At 45.2% G+C, this 22,905-nt stretch overlaps 4 non-coding genes across 4 annotated transcripts; 2 read left to right on the top strand and 2 right to left on the bottom strand.

Moving 5' to 3' along the window:
* Positions 1-1,697: 1,697 nt before the first annotated feature.
* On the bottom strand, positions 1,698-1,769 carry TRNAH-GUG. Its single transcript has one exon. It is a non-coding gene; the product is annotated as a tRNA-His (tRNA).
* Positions 1,770-2,442: 673 nt separating this feature from the next.
* Positions 2,443-2,516, top strand: TRNAN-GUU. The gene has a single exon. It is a non-coding gene; the product is annotated as a tRNA-Asn (tRNA).
* Positions 2,517-5,320: 2,804 nt separating this feature from the next.
* On the bottom strand, positions 5,321-5,393 carry TRNAV-CAC. Its single transcript has one exon. It is a non-coding gene; the product is annotated as a tRNA-Val (tRNA).
* Positions 5,394-9,183: 3,790 nt separating this feature from the next.
* Positions 9,184-9,255, top strand: TRNAE-UUC. Its single transcript has one exon. It is a non-coding gene; the product is annotated as a tRNA-Glu (tRNA).
* Positions 9,256-22,905: the final 13,650 nt, after the last annotated feature.

Genomic DNA, 22,905 nt, shown 5'->3' with positions numbered 1-22,905 from the left:
GCGGCGCATATTGGTGGGAAATCATGGGGGACGTCGCCCGAAGGCCTCCCGCTCCACATTCCCTTTGGGGCCAAGTCGGAAGGAGGCACCCCTTCCAGGATCATGGGGGCCCGAGACCAGCCTTCGCGTTCAGGCTCCCGGGTCCAGCGCGCATTCTCCGTCCCTGCCGCGGCAAGTCAGCTGTTCCTCGCCTCTCACCCGGCTTCTTCCTCTCCCTCCTCGTCTTCCACTCCCGCTGTGTTCCTGGCGACAGGAAGCCGCCACCCCACTACCCACCCCCAGCCCACGGAAATGACCCGGCCTCCTCTCCAGTGCTTGCGGAGGGAGCTGGATCCACGTTTGCCAAACAATGAGAGGAGAGAGAACCTGCGGCAGCAGGCCACCGGTTCCTGTGCGGGTGCTCCTGGCTCAGCCCTTCGACGGGCCCGGCTCAGCGGCCTGGAATCGTTGCTCCTCCTTGAGGGGCCAGAGCCGTGCGCGGCTCACGGAGCTGGCCAAGTTACTGTCTCTCCCACGGCGGAGCAGGAGTATCCTGTGGGGGCCGCTCTTACCCAGAAGAGACACCTGACAGCTGGTCCAGCAGGAGCCCAAACTCTGCGCACGGGACCACTTCTTAACGTCGCTTCCGTCGGCCCATCCATCCCTGGGAGGGCCTTCGAGAGAGGGGGAATGATGGAGGAGGACGCACTCTTCAGTGGCAATAAAAATTCCACTTTTCTCTGACTTGCCTCACTGCTCCTCTCCACTCTTCCGTTCTAGCCCCTCTAGGATATAAGAACGGTGCTCTTGCTTTCCTTGCAGAATTTGTGTGTGTGTGTGTGTGTGTGTGTTTTGTTTTTTTGGTCCATGGCTCCCTTTCCTCCAATGGACATTTATTCACATATCCACAAATTACTAGTAGAATGGCATTTGTATGAGTCTTTCCTCAAATGCTGCAGATCAAAATTACTCAAATATCTATCATTTGTCTTTAGTTTACAATGATGTGATACTTATCATTACACCATTATCATTAACACCAAAATTAAAGTATGACAAAGGCAATAACATATATAAAAATCATAATGTTGCTAGATAATGGCTAGATAGAAAAAGTGTATATTCATTCACGTGAATTTGAAGAAAGGACAAGCTGGAAAGTGTATCAAAGGACCATACATGCTTGGATGATAGAAAATTTGTCTTGATCCTGGTGATGATTGCACATTTCAATATTTAAATAACTGTCCCTTAATTATTTGGGCATTTTGTTCTGTGAATACACATAACTGTTTTCCTTTTTAGGATAAAACTCAACTATCCAATGTTAGAGAATCCAGCGTAGACCAGGACCAGTCTGGAGTGTATTGCAAACTCTTTAAAATCTGCTCTTTTTGTGTACAAAAGTCTCACTAATGTGTGAAATATTTCCACCAGAAAAACCCCCGACATGAGTAGACCATTTCCTTAGGGGAAGCTACACACAGGGCTTATTGAGAGCTCGCACCTCATCTTTAGATATTTTCTGTTAAATGGTGAAATGTGGAGCACGCCAGGGGTTTCTCTGTGACAGAGCTACATATAGCTTAGTGCACTATTGGGTTTTCCTCTCTTCTCCTGACCGTATTGCACTGATGGCCGGCGAAAAGCGTGGCTCTCTGCCTGCAGGTAAGGAGAGGAGCCCATGCGGCTTGAAACACAAAGAAAAACCGAATCCTTGCCGTGACTCGGATTCGAACCGAGGTTGCTGCGGCCACAACGCAGAGTACTAACCACTATACGATCACGGCGCGCCACGGCCCCGGGGGCAAGCTCACGCCTTGCTCTACTAATTTTGACAAATACATTCCAGTTATTGCGCTGCTTTGTTCTCGGACAACTGCAAGGTATTCGTGCTGTTTCCCTCCCCATTCTGACGCATTTATCATCTCCACTGCATCCAGCCCGTGCATCTGTACAGGCCTCCTGGGAAGTATCTTTGCAGCGTCCATGCCGCCCCCATTTCTTTCCCTCCTCCTTACACTTCCTCTTTTGATCCCCGCACCCTCCACTCCAGCTGGCTCCCACCCCACCGACCGCAGCCGAGCGGAGCTCCTGCAGCGCAGATAGGCGGGTGAAGGCGAAGCAAATGGAAGAGCCATCACGCGAGCCCACCAGGCGTTCTCTTGGGCCCCTCTTGCCTCAGGCCCGGGGGATGACGGCCCTGGGTGTGTGTGTGGGGGGGCGCTGGCATCTGAAGCGGGTATGGAACGAGGTGTGGGGAGGCTGTTCGGCTGGCTGCCCTTCTGCCTTTGGAATCGCCCAACGCACGGGTTTCAAACGCGACGAACACGCCGTATCAACTCCTCTCGGGTTTTCCGAGACTTTGGAGACTTAACGGCTGTCCTGCAAAGGTGGGTGGCTCCCCCTAGCGTTGAGTGCGTGTGCTTGCTCTCTGTTGGATGAGGACGTGCGCCTCCACGGGTCTCTGTGGCGCAATCGGTTAGCGCGTTCGGCTGTTAACCGAAAGGTTGGTGGTTCGAGCCCACCCAGGGACGCGGTGCTATTTTTAGAGCGTTACAGCGTCTACAGTTGTTTCTACCCTGTGCATCCTCTCACCTAGAGGGAGAGAAATGCCTCTATCACCCTCCGGTCCTTAAGTGTTTTGTGTACAAGAGAAGGACCTAAACCAAGATCGTCACGGATCCTCGGATCCTTGAAGAGCTGGAGGAAAACAGGTCACCAGGAATCCTCAAGAGTAGAGTCATCATCGTTACCTTCTGAATTCCTTTTAACAATGAAGTTTCTTTGTGTTAGTATTTATTTAACCCTTTCCATATACTTTTGAAATTAAGTTGGTTTTATGCTATTAGTATTATAAGTAATACTGCAGTCAAATGCTTAACCAACTGAACCACCCAGGCACCCCTGTTATTTTTCTCTTAATTAGAAATTGTCCAGGCAAAGATTATAGTTAATTCAATTTAATATCACTCAAAGAATTTAACAATAGATCTTAAAATCTCAAAGGGAGCTGACACATAATACAGAAATATATGTTGGAATCATATATTAGATGATACCTAAAACATTTACTGAAAGTTGTGAGTGGAATAATTTTTTTTAATTTTAAAAAATTTTTTAAAGATTTTTATTTATTTGAGAGGGAGAACAAAAGGGGAGAGGGTCAGAGGGAGAAGCAGACTCCCCGCTGAGCAGGGAGCCTGATGCGGGATCATGACCTGAGCTGAAGGCAGTTGCTTAGCCAACTGAGCCACCCAGGTGCCCCGTGAGTGGAATAATTAAATCACGATGATTTCTAGAATTTTAAAAACTTAATCTTCACTTAAAAGATATTATATGGTATATGTTAGGTATATGGTATTAATTTACCAGAACACATAATTTTAAATTATATAAAGTTAGTTGTTGGAATTAAAGTTTGTCAATGACCAGTAAAACCAGGATAGGTAATTTAGGATGTTCAGTGTCATTAGGATTTTGAAGAGAAAATTAATCCAAGACTTGTACAAACTAGAATACTATGCTACCAATATTTTCTAAATTGTTAGAAAATCAGGAAGACAATATAAAGTTTTTAGACCAAAATGATTAAATCAGTCTGATGCATACAAGGAGTTCTCTTTAGAAACATGACATGGCATAAAACATTTTCTATGCCATAATATGTTGAATATTAAAATTCTTTTTAAATAAAGATTTATTTATTTAAGAGAGCAAGAGCGTGGAGCAGGGGAAGGAGTAGAGGGAGAGAATCTCAAGCAGACTCCCCTCTGAGCAGTGGAGCCCAACATGGGGCTCAATCTTATGACCCTGAAATCATGACCCTGGGATCATGACCCTGAGACCATGACCTGAGCCAAAATCAAGAGTCAGTTGCTTAACCGACTGAAGTACCCAGGCACCCCTCAATTATTAAAACTAATTTGTTAAAAGTATTTGAAATTCATCCTTACTATCATCTCGAATTTTTTCCCTTGTACCTAGCACTGAGACCACTAATTTATCCACAGCTAAACATTTTTTCCCCTTCTGAGTTACAGAATCAGCAAGAAAGCAAATGCAAGTATAAAACCTCATCAATAGCATCCTTGGACATCCATGACCTCTGGGGTCATGAAAATTAAAGCTGTCACTACCCCACTTCAGGGAGAGACACAATTGAACACACACCAATCAGGATCTGTCTGCTTGGACTCAGACTGCCGCCAGGACTAGGTCAAGGCCAGGACAAGACATAATATCTCACCTCTCCCTGCTCTGGGAGATGCTTTGGACCCTCAGTCCAGGCCTCACTGGAGTTTAGAGATTCAGTGCAGAGGCTCTCCGAACCTGGACCTGGGGAAACCCTAACCCTAACCCTCAGGGGGTTAAAATCTCCCTTTGAGATTTTAAGAAGAGACTTCTTCATGCTGGGAAGTTGGGAAAAGAGTTTCCTGGACTTGGGTAGTGGCTGTGAAAGAGGGGAATGCTAGCCACTAGACTATCAGACCATGCTAGATCTCTGCTTTGGCCTTTGCAGTAAAAGTTAGATTTGCCAGAGGTACAGAGCAAAAGTGGGGGCGATTCCCAGCGGCCCAAGGCTCCCAGCCCTTGCCCCGCTGCTCATCACCTCTCCCAGCCTCAGAGGCGCTTTGGGCTCTGAGGTCTGACCCCAAGGTAACTGGCCTGTGCTACATTCTAGTCGAGCTTTAGCCCTGTGTGCGGCAGAGCCAAGGCCACGCTCTCTGTCCGAGCCTCGGTTTCCTGGTGAGTGCGGGGCGGACTTGGCTCGCAGCGGGTGGGGTCCCTCTACTTCGGGACCCGCCAGCTAGCTCAGGGGCTCTCCTGATGCTGGCACCTGCGGGCTCATTAGGAGGAGCCCGAAACTCTTCCTCTACGAGTCCCAGGCGCAGTTGGTTTTCCTTTGCTCTGTGGGGCAAATGCACCCGTTGCGCCGGCGTGCTGGGGTCGGGAAAGCCACGTGTGCCCCGCCGGGGAGACTGGGTTGGTGTTCAGAGCCACGGGGCCCGTCCGCCCGGACAGCGGATTGAGGCGCCAGGGGAGCAGCTTAGGGGCTTTCTGGAGGTAGAGGAAACCTGCAGTGGGCCTGGTGCCGGGAGCCCTCGTGGGCCTGACGAACTGGCTGTGCGCTGCTCTCCGCTGAGACTCGCCGCGGACGAGCGAGGCCAGGCTGTGAAGTGCCGAGCAGGCTTTCAGGAAGCAAGGGAAGCGCAGTCTTGCTTTGTGTTTGGTTTTCTGAATGGAAAATGGGGCTGCGCCCGCCGAGGCCGCCTTGGCTCCAAGGCTCCTCCTTTGTGTTTTCACCAACAATAGAATAGAACTGGGGGCAAAAGGGAGCTGTTTCCGCCCGGTTTCGAACCGGGGACCTTTCGCGTGTGAGGCGAACGTGATAACCACTACACTACGGAAACGGGACGGGTGGCGGGTCTCGGGCCGGAACCCTGAACACCTTCGCTCGTGCCACCAACTTCTTTCCAAGTGCGAAAGGCCCCCGGGAACTCCCGCGACGCCTCAGGGAAAGGGACCGCAGCCCCCGCGCGGCGCCGCCTTAGGCTTCCGCGTCTCCCCGCAGGAGGCGAAGACCCGGGGGCCCTCGGCAGTCTGGCTCCGGGATCCGCACCGAGCGCAGGGTTTCCAGATCCGGAACGACGGCCCCGGTGCAGAAGGCGCCCCGCCGACTCCCCAGCTCCCGGAGGGGGCCGGTCAGGGGCGTCTGAGCCCCCAGGCGCCCCCGCCGCCCGGCCGTGGGGTCACCCGCCCTCCTGAGCTGTCGGCGGCCCCTTTCACCGCGGGCGCGGTCGGTGCTCTCGGCTCGTGGCCGCGGCTCGGCGCCGGGAATCCTCCCAGGAACCGGAGGACGCGCCCTCCCCGGCCTCCCGCCTGCCCCGCGGCGCCTCACCCGCGCGCTCTTCCTTCGCGGGCGCCTGGGCTCTGCACTTCTGCGCTGTCCTCTCGGCAGAGGGGGTCCTTCTGATTCCTGCCGCTGTCACTTATTCTAGTCGACTAATTTAAGTCCAACATTTTAATCATCCCTGTATGCTTTAGGCAGTATCATAGCAAAGGCTACGTGTTAGGACATTTCACTGTTTTAAAATATCGAACACCATACAGGCCAACTCACGATTCCTGGCCAGTACTGCATTCATTTGAAGACCTGATAGAGTATACATCTATTTAGGACCCAGGGGGAGTCCACTCAAATTTCAGGATTGTTCGATTTCTCCCTAATTGGTCTTGAGACTCATTTTGAAGAGCAGTTTTTTTTTTTTTTAATTTAAATTTTAACTTTACTTTAAATGTTAACATACAGTGCAGTATTGGTTTCTGGAGTAGATTTCAGTGAATCATGACTTACATAGAACCCCCAATGCTCATCACAAATGTCCTCTTTAAGACCCATCACCCATCTGGCTCATCCCCCATGCACCCATCAACCCTCAGTTCCTTCTCTGTCCTTAGGAGTCTCTTAGGGTTTGTTTCCTCTCTTCTTTTGTCCCCCCTTCCCATATGTTCATCTGTTTTCTTTCTTAAATTCCACATATGAGTGAGATTATATGGTATTTGTCTTTCTCTGACTGACTTATTTAGTATAATACACATAGGTGCAAAGTTGCAAATGGCAAGATTTCATTTTTTGATGGCTGAGTAATATTCCATTGTATTCCACATCTTTATCCATTCATCAATCCATGGACATTTGGGCTCTCTCCATTGTTTGGCTATTGTTGATAATGCTGCTATAAACATTGGGGTTCATGTACCCCTTTGAATCTGTATTTTTGTATCCTTTGGGTAAATACCTAATAGTGCAGTTGCTGGATCCTAGGGTAGTTCTATTTGTAACTTTCTGGGGAAACTCCAAACTGTTTTCCAGAGTGGCTGCACCAGTTTGCATTCCCACCAACAGTGCAGTAGGGTTCCCCTTTCTCCACATCCTCAGCAACACCTGTTGTTTCCTGTGTTGTTAATTTTAGCCATTCTGACACGAGTGAGGTGGTATCTCATCCTGGTTTTGATTTGTATTTCCCAGATGATCAGTGATGCTAAGTATCTTTTCATGTGTCTGTTAGCCATCTGGATGTTTTCTTTGGAAAAAAAAGTCTATTCATGTCTTCTGCCCATTTCTTAATTGGATTATTTGTTTTTGGGGTGCTGAGTTTGAGAAGTTCTTTATAGACTTTGGATAATAACCCTTCATCAGATATGTCATTTGCAAATATCTTCTTCCAATCTGTAGGCTGCCTTTTAGTTTTGTTGATTGTTTCCTTCGCTGTGCAGAAACTTTATATCTTGATGAAGTCCCAATAGTTCATTTTTGCTTTTGTTTCCTTTGCCTCTGGCAATGTATCTAGTAACGAGTTACCACTGCTGAGGTCAAAAAGGTTTCTGCCTGTATTCTCCTCGAGGATTTTGATGGTTTCCTGTCATTTAGGTCTTTCATCCATTTTGAATTTATTTTTGTGTATGGTGTAAGAAAGTGGTCCCGTTTCATTCTTCTGCACATTGCTGTCCAGTTTTCCCAACACCATTTGTTGAAGAACAGTTTTGTTTTACCTTCTATAATGCCTGAAACTTCTTTTATTTGCCTTTTATAGTTTTCCTGTTCAACAGGTCACAGAGTGCAATTTTTAACTTAGGAGGGACAAAGAGGCGAAGGTGGTTTTCACAGAAAGCCTGTGTCTGGAGGGGTTCTCATGTTTACCTCAGAGCGAAGTGCCAACAGGCAGAGATGCTGAGAAAGATTTTAATGCGCATGCTCTCTCTCTCTCTCTCTCTCTCTCTCTCTCTCTCTCTCTCGTTTTCCTTTAGAAGTAAAGCTTAAAACGTTTGGGGGAAGAAATGTGCCATTTTCTCCAGCAGTTGCTCCTCTTCGCCAATGGTTACCGAGTTTCCTTCACACTCGAAGTCCAAGCGCTCCCACCCTGAGGAAGCGCGGGCAGCACACCCACTGGACACAAAGCCTCAGTGCTGCTCTGTCTTGTTCTGCTTGGCCTCAGAATGCAGTTGAGGATGTGACTGGACTGCATCATCTTCACCAGCGACCGGAGGGCTTAGCTCCAAAAGATGTGGCCTTCAAAGAAGCATTCCATCATGAAATTTCATTAGTATTTTTTCCCTTTCCTGCCCTCCAAATTCTATTTTTCTCCTCCCCCCGCCCCCCCCGCAGAGGCGGTGGCGAGGATTCACCGTCTTTCGGTCGCGTCGGGGAACCCTTTGCGGTTGCGCGCGGACAGGAGAAAGGAGTGGTTGTCCCTTCCCCTACAGGAGCGGGCAGGGCAGTCAGCGCTCGAGGACCACAGACTACCACACGCGCCCCGCCGGGTTCCCGCACACCCAGTCGAGCGCTCGCTCCTTGGAGCTTCTGTGTAGGCCGCGACGGAAGGCGCGGGGAGTCCAGACCCGGCGAGAGAAGCCGCGCTGAGGCGCCCCGGCCCTGACCCCCGGCCCTCGGGGACGGGCCTGGAAGAGGGACAGAGCTTTCCCCGACCTCCCAAGAAAAAGCGCCAGGGCGCTCAATCCCACGATCCCGCGACTTCAGGGTGACGGAGCCAGTGTGCCTTGTATCGGGAGGGTCGTTTGCCAAAAGCGGGCAGAAGGAGAAGCGTGGCTCCAAGGCCGCGGCCGACGAAAGAAGACACACGAGTTTCTGACCGAGCGGCTGTGTGGCGGGAGAGAGGCCGGCGTCCAAGAGGCCAGTTCGGGCCCGAGCGTGCAGAGCATCGGCGGAGGTAGGGTGGAAGCGCAGGGCGGCGGGTCGTAGGGGGAAGACCGGGGTCCAGTTCGGGGCCGCCGAACCTTCCCGAAAGCGGTCTCGGGCCGCGCCGCCTCGGTTGCTGCGTCCCCCGGAGTCCACCTGGTGATGTTGGGGACCCCGGGGTCTCACGCCGGGCGCCTCCCCTCCCCCGTCCTCCCCGCGACGTCGTGTCTGCACGCGGCCCCCTCGCAAAGGCAGCTCTGAGCGGCGGCCGGGCCGGGCGACTGGTGCCGGCGCTCGTGGACCTGGCGGGCCTCGGGGCGGGACCGCTGTCCCCCACAGTGTAAGGTCTTCCCTGTGGGGCTCTTTTTATTGAGAGAGCAGGGAGGGAGTGGCCTTAGGGGACAATTCCTGAGAGGGGTGTGGGTCACCCAGAAGAACAAGCAGACAGGAAACCGCTTAACGCAGAGGGTACTTGTATCTCTTAAAAATAACGGGCAAGCAGCTCCCTGGTGGTCTAGTGGCTAGGATTCGGCGCTTTCACCGCCGCGGCCCGGGTTCGATTCCCGGTCAGGGAACGCTGTTTTGCACTCAGTCCCTAAACGCCGAGGAGGTCAGGCCCCAGGGTCCACGCGAACTCCCACGCCGGGAGAGGAGAGCTGGGTGAGCCCGAAGAGAGACTCCTCTCACCTCAGAAACCCAAGGTTTCACTTTCAGAATTTCCATCTAAAGAGAAGTTGGAACTTCCAGTCACTTCTTTAAAAAAAAAAACACAAACAACCAACACACTTTGAAACACACAAAACAAGTTGCAGGAGTGGTAACGTCCTGTATCCCTCAGCTAAGTGCACCAGTTAGCATTTGCCCACATTTACTTTCTCTCTCTCCATATATATGTTTGAAAGTACCCTGCAGACATCTCAAGGTAACTGGCTGGGCCACTGTTGCTCCTTTCCTTGGGCGATGTCCGTCAAAACCAGCCTCTGCAGGACCTTTCCTCCAAGGCCAGGGGAGGACATTGTCCTCTGGAGGAGGCCCCTCTTGTCCCTTCAGGAACCAGACACCTGTTGCCTTCAGGCTGTTAGAGAAGCTTCAGGCAGGCCGAGTGTTACTTGCCTCTCCCAGATGGTGCAGGCCAGGTGTGCCCTGTGCTTGTAGGAACTCGTTGAGGTTGTCATGCCCCCAGCACCACCTGCCCTCTGGACTCCTTCTGGTGGCTTTGGTAGGCAGTGGGTCCAGGGTCAGCCTGAGCTCTAGAACCCCCCACCCCAGGAGAGACCCTTCAGGGAGGTGCAGCTGCCCCCTTAGCTCCTGCCCTCCCGACTCTCTGTGCCCTGCAGGGATCTTAGAGGGTCCTGGCCCAGCAAAAAGTGAAGAATCCTTTCCTATGGTGGGAGGATGAGGGCAGCAGGTGGAAAATTCTTCAAAGGGAAGGGGGAAGTTTTCAAGAGCTTTTCAGAGTTGTCTGTGTTGATGCTGTCAGGTAGGTGGCTGTCCTGTGATGATGGTGCTTAGTCTTACCTTGTCCTGGCCTTGAGCTGGTCCTGGCTCCAGTCTGAGTCCAAGCCGACACAGGCAACTTGTAGTTTGTACTCAATTGTGCCTCTCCCCGAAGTGGGGTAGTGCCTGAGCTTCTATTTCCAGAATCCTAGAGGAGGATAAGGATGCTTTTGATATTTTTTCCTTACATTTCTGTAGAGACCCTTGAGAAAACGGATACATGAAGGTCTTTCACAAAAGCAGTTACTGCCTGCTTTCTCTCTGGATACTTTCTTGTAAGAAGAACCAACCAAGGGAAGAAAATTCATTTGACTTAAGGATGCTTCTGTCTGTTATGCTTTCCTTAATTCTGAGAAAAATGTCTCATTTGGTGACCTCTGGGTCAGCATAAATACACGCATACATATGCACATTTATACATACGCACATTTATATATATATACAAGGCAAGAAAATAGATGCTTGCAGGTATTGAAAAGCTAGAAATACAGTTGCACCCTTATAAAACATCATTATCTACATCAAAACAAATAATACAAAGTCAAAAGAAGAGAAAGTAGAGCCAACATGGCAGCCTGTTTCCTGGACTTTGGCCCTGCACTTGGTAGTGGCCTGTGATATGAGTAATTAACACTTGGTCTCATGGCTGGTCTTCTGTCCAATTCAAGCATCTAATCAAGGACTGACTTGGGTGGAATGTTCACCATTTTAAGACAGCCAAATGCCCTGAGACCTTCAGCCTTGGCTATGGAGCTGTTTAAAACATGAAGGCCTGATTAAAGTGTTTGACTCAAAATTTGATAAAAAACAAAAAAACACAAAGTGACAGAAGCCAAAGGGATCCTCTATTTCTGAAAGAAAGGCAAGGCAGAGTCATTGCAGCTTGATAGGAATGACCTGGCAGAGCAATGTAATGAAAGGGAAGAGAAAGACAGGGAGGGAAGGAGTCCCACTGCTCTTGGCTTGCAAGGAGCTCTCCCAAGCCTCAGAGCTGCAAGTCCCCCAGCTTCTGAAGCTTCCAGTAGCTCCAACGTCCAAAGGATAAAAACTTTCAAATTGTGTTTTGTTCCAAATTGGGAGTCCTGACTGAAATGTGGGTTTCCGAATCCAGGATGTGAAAATACTGGGCCCTTGCTTCCAGGGAAAGACAATATAGCCCCTAAGCGGGGGCCTCTGCAGTACTGAGCTCTCATTTGGCTGAAGCACTGCCTTAGTTCTTTCTGAAGACATTGCTTCTGGTTGAATTTTGCATATCACATGCCTTAAATTTGGACACAGCACAAAGCTCTGTATTCAGGAAGGGGTAGAGACACTAGAGTGGAGAGGTTGCCTCATATGTGAAAAATGAAACTAATAGGGCGCCTGGGTGGCTCAGTTGGTTAAGCGACTGCCTGCGGCTCAGGTCATGATCCTGGAGTCCCTGCATCGAGTCCCTGCATCGAGTCCCTGCATCGGGCTCGCTGCTCGGCAGGGAGTCTGCTTCTCCCTCTGACCCTCCCCCCTCTCATGTGCTCGCTCTTTCTCATTCTCTCTTTCTCAAATAAATAAATAAAATCTTTAAAAAAAAAAAAAAGAAAAAAGAAACTAATATAACACCCTATGTTAGTTATATTTGAATGAAAAAAGAAAAAAAGAAAAAAATGTCCTTTCAGAAACTGGATAGAATTATTTTTTTGAAAGACTTTAATGTGCTCTTTTCTGAAGTGTCTTGCTTGAAAATGCAAGAAATATAAAAGACATCATTTGCGTCCTTGGAGGACCCCAAAGGAACCCTGTAAATAGGTCTAAACTCACTGAAGTAAGCAAGAGTTGGAAACAAGTTTTGAGCACACCAAGCCTGCCTTCCAAGGAAGGATACACAGTTACAAAGCGCCAAATTCTGGCAATACAAGAAAACTACTTTGTAGACAAGTTTTACCTTTATTTCTAGAGCTCCAGATTAAAATATTTCAGTTACATCCACTAATACTCCACTGGTTCGTTAGAGATTGATTGATTGATTGATTGATTGATTGAAGTGAGGGAGAGCTGGCCAGCACAAGGCGGACTGAGGGCTGGGGGGGAGGAGCAGAGGGAGAGGGAGAGAAAATCTTAAACAGACTCCACCCTGAGTGTGGAGCCTGAGTCAGGGCTGGATCCCATGATCTGGAGACTAAGACCTGAGTGGAAACCAAGAGTCAGCAGCCCAATGACTGCGTAACCCAAGCACCCCTAGGGCTTTTTGTTATCTGATTTAAACATTTTTTTAAACTTATTTTATTTAAATTCAATTAGTTAACATATAGTGATCATTAGTTTCAGATGTAAAGTTCAGTAATTCATCAGTTGCATATAACAACCAGTTCTCATTACATCAAGTGCCTTCCTTAATGCCCATCACCCAGTTACCCCCTCCCCCCACCCCCTTCCCTCCAGCAACTCTCAGTTTGTTCTCTATAGTTAAGAGTCTCTCATGGTTTTTCTCCCTCTCTGATTTCGTATTATTTATTTTCCCCTCCCTTCCACTATGATCCTGTTTTGTTTCTTAAATTCCACATATGAATGAAACCATATGATAATTGTCTTTCTCTGATTGACTTATTTTGCTCAGCCTAATACCTTCCGGTTCCTTCCATGTTGATGTAAATGGTAAGATTTCATCCTTTTTGATGGCTGAGTAATATTCCATTGTGTGTGTGTGTGTGTGTGTGTGTGTGTGTGTGTGTGTATACCATCTTCTTTATCCACTCATCTGTCAGTGGGCATCTGGGCTCTTTCCATAGTTTGACTATTGTGGACATTGCTGCTATAAACATTGGGGTGCAGGTGCCCCTTTGGATCACTGCATTTGTATCTTTGGGGTAAATACCCAGTAGTGCAATTGCTGGGTCATAGGGTAGCTCTATTTTTAAATTCTTGAAAAACTGGTCAGTGCAAATGCCTGATCCAATATATGGGCAGGAGGGAGTAAGGTGTGTGTGTATGTAGGCACAAGAAAGTAACACGGTAGCAGAGATCCAATTTGCTGAAGTTCCCAGTCCTATTTCTTTGTGAGGTGCCATTGTTCTATTGTATTTAACATTGCTGTGGTGACATTCTTGGTTAGAACTGAATTATAGTAAGTGAAGTGGTTCTAGAAGAACATAAGTTTACATAATACAGAATTTGTTCTGGATTATCTGGAATTGGGTCTTAGACCTGATTAGATTTGAAGGTATTAAGGATCCTGATGTCAGGGGACATCATCAGTTTGTTGTAAGAATTCTCTGCCTTTACTGCCCGCAGTTCTTGGTCACTCCATTTCCAAGAATGAAGAGGTAGACCAGACAAAGAGTGGTGGGCAGCAAAGTAGTTTATTGAGCAAGGGTATAAAGCTCCTGGAGAGGGAGGGAGCCTGAGAGGGTTGCCTTCGGAGTTCCCAAGTTTAGGGGTTTTTATGAGCTCTTCTGCGGAACTATTTTAAGCAATCAGGGTGTGCTGAGTGGTGCCAATCAGGGCTCTGGTCATGTATCTGTCTGCCGATTAGGTTAATGTCTCTGTGCTGATGGTCTTTTTTGCTGACATCTGGGGACTTATGTCTTAACTGCCCCTTGCCTGTGACATTGACAAATGCTTTGTGGTTAATTGACTTATTTTAGGACCTTTTGCAGAAGTCATTTTTTGCAAAGGTTGCAAAGCAGAATGCTGGTGTGGTCCTATCTAAGCTGTAAAACAGGATGTTAGTGCTGTTTTATTTTTGCTGTCCTGACTCCATATTTTCTTGTTGGGGACGCTGGCCCTGACTACCTAACTGTCCAACTAACCCCTAACAAGTTCATGGCATGCAGTAGCAAGACATTTACTCAAGAGGCTCTCACTGTTCACTTGCTTGGTTGACTGAAAACTTGCACTAAAAAGTGGCCTATTGTAAATGAAGTTCAAGTGCCAGAACTTCTTTGGTATATTACAGAGGAAAGTATGCAAAGGCTTAGGGAGATCAGGATGCTAGAGTGGATTTATCATGTAAGACAAGCTCATTCACCCCTATCTATATCCTCTAGAAAGATCAAGAATAACGCTGTTTTGAAGAAGGCTGTGGGAAGTACATTCAAGAAGGCTTTCTCTGCATCCTCCAAGGACTCTGCGGTGGCTGTTTTGGGAAGCACAGTGGGAACTGCTGCCATTGAACCGTGATCCCTGAAATTAATGGAGATAATGGGAGATGGAGTTGAGAGTGTCACGTGACAATTAATTCCCAAAGGCAAGGTGATCACAGTTAATACAATGGATACCAGACCTGAAGAACTAATCAGAATGGCTCAGCACTCTTTGTCGTTAACTCATCAGTGTCCCTAGATCTGAAAGAGATGGGTAGTCTATTAGAGTTTTACTTGATCTGTAAAAGCAGAAACATTTTTGTTCTAGTGAACATAAGTCTGACTTGAATCACAATAGCCACACATCCTCATCAAATTCACAATCGTAGAGCCCTTTGAATGAAGGGAAGATAGGTTCCCTCAAAGAAAGCTGCTATTTATATGGCTAAAAATTAATACTCTCAGACCTTTAGTCAAATAGCATGTTCATGCCAGAGTGATCTGAGTAGAATGCTCTATTAGTAAAAGTTCACTTTATAACAGATTATTTGACAATTGTACCATAATAAATATTACTTGACCTTAGCTATTATTGGTTATGCTTAGTTGCTAAAAAATACTATATAAGGATTATCATTAGGGCTGAGTATCAGTCAAATCAGAATGAGGCAAGTTTAGGGTGCCTGGGTGGCTCAGTAGTTAAGCGTCTGCCTTGAGCTAAAGTCACAATCCCAGGGTCCTGGGATCAAGCCCCGCATCGGGCTCCCTCTCCCATTCCCCCTGCTTGTATTCCCTCTCTCTGTGTTCCCTCTCTCGCTGTCTCTCTCTCTGTCAAATAAATAAATAAAATCTTTAAAAAAAAAAAGAATGAGGCAAGTTTAGAATTTGAACATTTATTTGACTGTCATGAGATTTACCTTTAGTAGGAAGCCAAAATAGAGTATCTAACTCTATTTAATTTAATATCTATTTGCATATTTAAGCAGAATTTAACAATTTTATAGGAGCATACATTGAAATTATTTATAACATTTGGTTTTTTTTTTTTTTTTAAAGATTTTACTTATTTATTTGATAGAGAGAGACACAGCGAGAGAGGCAACACAAGCAGGGGGAGTGGGAGAGGGAGAAGCAGGTTCTCTGCTGAGCAGGGAGCCCGATGTGGGGCTTGATCCCAGAACCCTGGGATCATGACCTGAGCCCAAGACAGATGCTTAAGGGCTGAGCCACCCAGGCACCCCAACATTTGGTATTTTTAACTTTAGTCATTCCAGATAGGTGTGGAGTGATATCTCATTGTGGTTTTAATTTGCCTTTACCTAATGGCTAGTGATGTTGAATGGCTTTTACATGTGCTTATTTGAAGTCTTTATATCCTTTCAGGTGAAATATCCGTTCTTACCTTTTTCCATTTTCTAATTGGGTTGTTTGTTATTTTACTACTGAGTTTTGAAATTCTTTTTATATTCTAGACACTAGTCCTTTGTGGATATATGATTTGCAAATATTTTCTCCTTGTCTTTTCATTCTCTTAACAAAGTCTATTGTAGGGGCGCCTGGGTGGCTCAGTCATTAGCGTCTGCCTTCGGCTCAGGTCATGGTCTCAGGGTCCTGGGATGGTCTCAGGGTCCTGGAATCAAGCTCCGTGTCGGGCTCCCTGCTCAGTGGGAAGCCTGCTTCTCCCTCTCCCACTCCCCCTGCTTGTGTTCCCTCTCTTGCTGTCTCTCTCTGTCAAATAAATAAATAAATAAATAAAATCTTAGAAAAAAAAAAACAAAAAAAACCCCCAAAGTCTATTGTAGAGCATCGGTTTTTAATTTTTATATGGTCCAATCTATCAATCTTTCCTTTTATGGATCATGCTTTTGGTGCCAAGAATAATAATTCTTTGCCTAGTCCTAAACCTTGAACATTTTCTCCTACTTTTCTATAAAAGTTTTATAATTTTACATTTTGCTTTTAAGCATGTGCTCTATCTTGAATTACTTTTGTTTAAGGTGTGAAGTTTAAAGCGAGGCACATTTTTTGCCAATAGATGTCCAATTGCTCCAGCATCATTTGTTGAAAAAGGCTATCCTTCCTCCATTGAATTGCTCTTGCACCTTTATAAAAAATCAGTTGGACATAATTGTGTGGGTCTATTTGTGAGTTCTCTATTCTGTTCCATTGATCTATCTTTCTATCCCTTCACCAATACCACACTGTATTGCTTACTATAACTTTATAACCCTATATACTAACCTACCTAATCAGCTAAAATGATTCCTCCCAGTTTTTTCTTCTTTTTCAAGATTATTTTAGCTATTTAAGAGTCTGTTATTTCCATATAAGTTTTATAATATGCCTATCTATATCTATAAAATATTTTGCTGGGATTTTGATAAGAATTACACTAAACCTATAGATCAGTTTGGGGAGAGTTGACATCGTTACTATCTTGAGATGTCCAATCATGAATACAGTATATCTCTCCATTTATTTAGGTTTTTAAAATTTCTTTCATCAGTATCTTATAATTTTCAGCATACAAATCCTTTATTTGCTTTCTTAGATTTATATCTAAGTATTTAATTTTCTTTGGAGCAATTTTAAATTGTATTGTTTTTAAATTTCAATTAAATTCAATTAAATAATTTCCATGTATTCTTTGTTAGTGTATAGAAATACAGTTTATTTTTATTTATTTTTTTTGTGAGAGAGAGAGCACGAGCAAGCACAAGGTGGGGGGCAAAGGGGAGGAGGGGTGGAGGGGCAGAGGGAGAAGCAGGCTCCCCACTGAGCAGGGAGCCCAATATGGGACTCTATCCCAGGACCCTGGGATCATGACCCGAGCCGAAGGCAGACGCTTAACCAACTGAGTCACCCAGGCGTCTGAAATGCAGTTGATTTTTGTGTGTTGATCTCATATCCCACAATCTTGTTGAACTCATTTATTAGTTCTAGGTTTGTTTTTTCCTAGGAATTTTCTATATAGACAGTTATGTCATCTGCAAATAGGGACAGTTTTCTTTCTTTCTTATTAATCTATATGCCTTTTATTTCTTTATTCTTGCCTTAGTGCAGTAGCCAGAACTTGCAATATGATATTGAATAAAAGTCCTGAGAGCAGACATCATTTTCTTGTTCCTAATCTTTGGGGGAAAGTGATGAGATAACAAAAAGCAAGCTGAGGGTAAAGGGCAAACTGACACTCCACATACCACCTCCCCCTCTCAAGGTGGGAGTGGGATAGATGTAACATTTTTCAGCCACTCACAACTGCCCAAGAACAAAGGAAGGAAAAAGCAAATGGTCAACTGATAAAGATCACAGTCATACAGGACCTAAAACTCCATCAGTTTGTAACTGTCTTAATGATTTACAAGAAAAGCACAATCTTGAGAATAGTCAGACCTCCAGGAACCTATAGACTCAATTTCCTGGAGCCCTAATGTCACCTTCCCCCTCCATAGGATAAAAAACCCTATATAATCAGTTACTTCTCACACTTAAAATGCATCTTTCTCTGCCCAATGGGTCTTATCCCCGTGCATTAACAAAACCACCTTTTTGCATCGAAAACATCTCAAGAATTCTTACTTGACATTTCACTCTCGGACCCAAACACCAAATTATATCAGAAAGCATTCAGTATTTCACCACTAAGTATAATGTTAGCTGTAGGTTTTTTGGAAATGCTCTTTATTAAATTGAGGAAGTGCCTCTCTAGTCCTATTTATCTGAGAGTTTTATTCATGAATGGTATTGGATTTTATTGAATACTTGTTCCGTGTCAGTTGGTGTAATAGTATGTTGTGTCTTCTTTAGCCTGTTTGATGAAGTTTTAGAATGTAAGTGAGGTCCGGAGCCGACGACCAAGAAAGAATTCTTAAGATGTCTCTTGTGCAAAAAGGTGGTTTTATTAAAGCACGGGGACAGGACCCGTGGGCAGAAAGAGCTGCTGCCCTGTGGTCTTGAGGAGTGGCTGATTATATACTCAGGAGTTGGGGAGGTGAGGACAAAGGGGGTGTCCTGAAGGACTGTCATATGCTAAGGACTCTCCGGATACTGGAGGCCTGGTTATTGTCAAGCCAAGGCTGTTCTCCCCTCTAATGAGGCACTAACAGGAAGACAGTTGGGACCTTTCTGCAGGGATGCTACATTCTTCCTATCACATGTCCTTGTCAATGGGCTTCAGGTTTAGAAGAAATTCAATTTTATTTACATTTCCTTCTGGAAGCTATTGCTAAGGCTTTTGTAAGTAAACTGAGGGAGACTCCTGTCCTGCAAGACTGTGATCTCTATCAGTTAACCATTTGTTTTTCCTTTAGGGCAGCCCGGAGTGCCTGAGGAATGTTACATATATCCCAAAGGGGGGGTGGTGGTTTGTAGGGTGCCAGCTTCCGCTCTGTCCTCAGCTTGCCTTCTGCTCCCTCATCATGTTGATACAGTGAATTATGTACAGGCCGCTTTAGACAACAGACTTGAGCAATGGAAACTTGATCACGGCAAAAGGGCCCGCAGCAACCACCTGGCTGAATACAGACAGACCCATCTAACTAACAGACAGGCACTAACTAACCAATGGCCTACTTACAACTAGGCACAGTAACCATAAAGGGGAAAATTCCATTCGTCGCCATACCTCCTCATCTTCCCTCTTTAAAAACAGTGGCCTTGTGGCAGATGGCCTCTCCTTTGCTGTCTTGCCCACGGCTCCCTGGCGGTATATTCAATAAATTTCTATCTCCTTTGTTCTGCCTTGGGTGAATCCTTTCACCGCCCATGCCACCGGCTTCCACCTGATCATCGCCCCACATCTGGGGGCTCCCATCTGATCAAAAGAGAGACACCACAAATTATATCAATTAATTTTTTAGTATTGAACCAACCTTGCACACTTGGAATAAATCCCACTTTGTTGTGATGCATAATTCTTTTTATACATTGCAGGATTCAATATGCTCATATTTTGCTGCTGATTCAATCTGCTAATATTTTTGCATTTAAATTCATGAGAGCTATTGGTTTATAGTTTTCTTTTGTACTATCTTTGCCTGGTTTAGGTATCAGGGTAATACTAGCCTCATAAAATGAGTTGGAAGGTGCTCCTTTCTCTTGTATACTCCAGATTAGATTGTGGAAAATTAATGTACTTCTTTAAATGTTTCATAGACTTTTCCAGTGAAACCATCTGGGCCTGGAGATTTCTTTATTGGGAGTTATTCAACTACAAAATAAATTCTTCAATCTTTACAGGATTTTCAGATTGTCTATTTTATCTTGGTTGAGTTTTGCTAGTTATTGAGAAATTAGCCCAATGCTTCTAAGTTTTTGAAGGTGTGTTTTGTTATTCATAACAAGCCTCAGGGCTGGTTGCCAGGGGAACTAATTGTGATTAGAAGGTTGGAACTTTCAGTCCTACCCTCCTACCCCTGGGGAGGGGAGAGGGACTGGAGGTTGAATCAATCACCCACAACCAATGATTTACTCAATCTTGCCTATGTAATGAAGCCTCCATCAAAAATCCCTGACCTACAGGGTTCAGTGAGCTTCCAAGGTGGTGAACACATGGAGGTGCTGGGAGAGTGGCAAGCCCAGAGAGGGCATGGAAACTCTGTACCCCTTTCCACATACCTTGCCCTATGCGTCCCTTCCATCTGGTTGTTTCTGAGTTATATATATATTTTTTTATAACAAACCAGTAACCTAGTAAGTAAACTGTTTTCTGTGAGACACTCTAGCAAGCTAATTGAACCCAAGGAAGGGGTTCTGGGAACCTCTGGTTTATAGCTGGTGGGAAGCACGGGTAATAACCTGGACTGGTGATTGGCAACTGAAATGGGAGGGAGGCAATCTGGTGGGACTGAACTCTTAACCTGTGGGATCTAACACTATCTCCAGGTAGACAGTGTCAGAATTGAGTTAAATTGTAGGACACCTAAGTGGTGTTGCAGAGTTACTTGATGTGTGGAAAATTCATATAGCTGGTGTCAGAAGTGAAGTAGTGTTGTAATACTAAGGCTAGAGGAGAGAAACCAGGGATGTTTTTCTTTTACAACAAGTTCACTGGGGGTAAGTTACTCTCCTAGTTTTCACTGCTTCACTCAGGATGCTCTTTGAGGAGTCTGATGATGATATAGGCATTCCTCAGTGTCCCCTGATTTTTTGAACCCAGCCCAAAGAACATCTTTAGTCTCTCCACCATTGGCTACCACATGCTCTGCCATTATCTTGACTTTCTTCGGATAATTTTCACCCTCCAAACTTGCTGACTTTCTTCCACTTGTTCTCTTAGTTCTGGACTCTCAGGGTATTGGCTCAGCTCAGGTTCTTAGAGGAAACACACACAGTAGAAGCCACAGTCAGGTCCCAGCTGCAGTTCCGAGGGCATGTTTAACAAACATTTCGGTGCCCCATGTCCTCAGAGAAAACAGAGTGGGAAAAGACCTCGAAGAGCAAAAACAATAACCTTATTTTACTGATGAGGAAGCACATAACACACCCCAAGGAACCCACATCTAAATTTCAGGGGACCTTGGTCAAACATAGGTATTTCCGCTGTGAAAACAAAGAGTCTTTCCTGGGACAATTCTTTCATCACAATTCTATAGTCCTATTATTTATACTCAGCCAGTTTTCAATTGTGGCTGATACAATGGGATCAAGGAACACAAGTATCAAGTAAAATTTATCACAGCCATAATTAAAATGTAGTGATGCACTTGTCTATAAGACGTCGGGCTCCTGTGCCAGAAGATCCTCTTCCTGAGAGCAGGCCCTCTGTCTGCCTTGTTCACCCCATCTCCCCAGTGCCTCCACAAGAAACTGTCACATAAAACATTCAGTAAATATTTGTGGAATGGATAAATAACAGTTATCAGGAATAACTAACTTTTACTGATGTTGTCCAGTCCTAATCATATTTCCAAACAAATGCTGTCCTGGGTCTATGCTGAAGAAATAAAAGCATGGCCTTAGGAAAAGCAGTCCAAGATTTGATATTTTCATTTATTTATTATTATTTTTAAAGTAAGCTCTACACCCAACATGGGGCTTGAACTCACAACCCTGAGATCAAGAGTCACATGCTCTACTGACTTAGCTAGCCAAACAGGCACCCCATAAAGCAGTCCAAAATTTCAATACCAGCTTCATCACATATCACATATGCTTTAATGGATGATTTCACTCTCCTCTTTCAGCCTATTCTGCTCACATCTAAAATAGAGAAGGAAGCATTAACCAAGAGAGTTTCTGGATGTTCAAATTAACATCAGCAGAGAAAGCTCCCAATCCCAGCATCATAGTCATTGGTGCACTTGTTAAAAATATCTGGGGAATATATGAAAAATCCACAGTTAACATCATACTCAATGGTGAAAAACAGAACTTTTCCTCTAAGATGAGGAATAAGACAAGGGTGTCCACTCTTACCACTTTTATTCAACACAGTACTGGAAGTCCTAGCCACAGCAATCAGACAAGAAAAAGACATACAAGGCATGCAAATTGGTGAGGAAGAATTAAAATTTTCACTATTTGCAGATGACATGATACTGTATATAGAAAACCCTAAAGACTCCATCAAAAAACTACTGGAACTCAGTTGGGGTGCCTGGGTGGCTCAGTCGTTAAGCATCTGCCTTCGGCTCAGGTCATGATCCCAGGGTCCTGGGATCGAGCCCTGCATCGGGCTCCCTGCTCGGCGGGAAGCCTGCTTCTCCGTCTCCCACTCCCCCTGCTTGTGTTCCCTCTCTCGCTGTGTCTCTCTCTGTCAAATAAATAAACAAAATCTTAAAAAAAAAGAAAAAGAAAAAACTACTAGAACTCAGTAAAGTTGGAGGATACAAAATTAATATACAGAAATCTGTTGCATTTCTATCCACTAATAATGAAGTAGCAGAAAGAAAAATTAAGAAAATAATTCTATTTACAATTGCACTAAAAAAAATAAAATACCTAGGGTTAAACTTAACCAAGGAGGCGAAATACCTATGCTCCAAAAACTATAAAATGTTGATGAAAGAAATTGAGGATAACACAAACAAATGGAAAAATATTCCATGCTCATGGATTAGGAGAATAACTATTGTTAAAATGTCCGTACTACCCAAATCAATATACAGATTTAATGCAATCCCTATCAAAATATCAACAACATTTTTCACAGAACTAAAATAAATAATTCTAAAATTTGTATGGAAACATAAAACACCCTGAATAGCCAAAGCAATCTTGAAAAAGAACAAAACTGGAGGTATTGCAATCCCAGATTTCAAGATATACTACAGAGCTGTAGTAACCAAAACAATGTGGTACTGGAACAAAAATAGATACATAGATCAATAGAACAGAATAGAGAATCCAGAAATAGGCTCATGCTTTTTTTTTTTTTTTTTAAAGTAGGCTCCATGCCCAGTGTGGAGCCCAGTGCAGGGCTTGAACTCATGACCCAGAGATCAAGACCTAAGCTGAGATCAAGAGTCAGATGCTTAACCAACTGAGCCACACAGGCACCCCTAAACTCATGCTTTTATGGTCAAGTAATCTATAACAAAGGAGGCAAGAATATACAGGGAGAAAAAAAACCAGACTCTTCAATATATGGTGTTGGGAAAATTGGACAGCTACATGCAAAAGAATGAAACTGGACTGCTTTCTTATACCCTACACAAAAATACTCAAAATGGA

The sequence above is a fragment of the Phoca vitulina genome, unplaced genomic scaffold (assembly GCF_004348235.1).
Source record: "Phoca vitulina isolate PV1807 unplaced genomic scaffold, GSC_HSeal_1.0 scaffold96, whole genome shotgun sequence".
Classification (NCBI taxonomy): Eukaryota; Metazoa; Chordata; class Mammalia; order Carnivora; family Phocidae; genus Phoca; species Phoca vitulina.
Note: the sequence above shows the minus strand (reverse complement) of the source record. Positions and strands in the feature narration are given on the sequence as shown.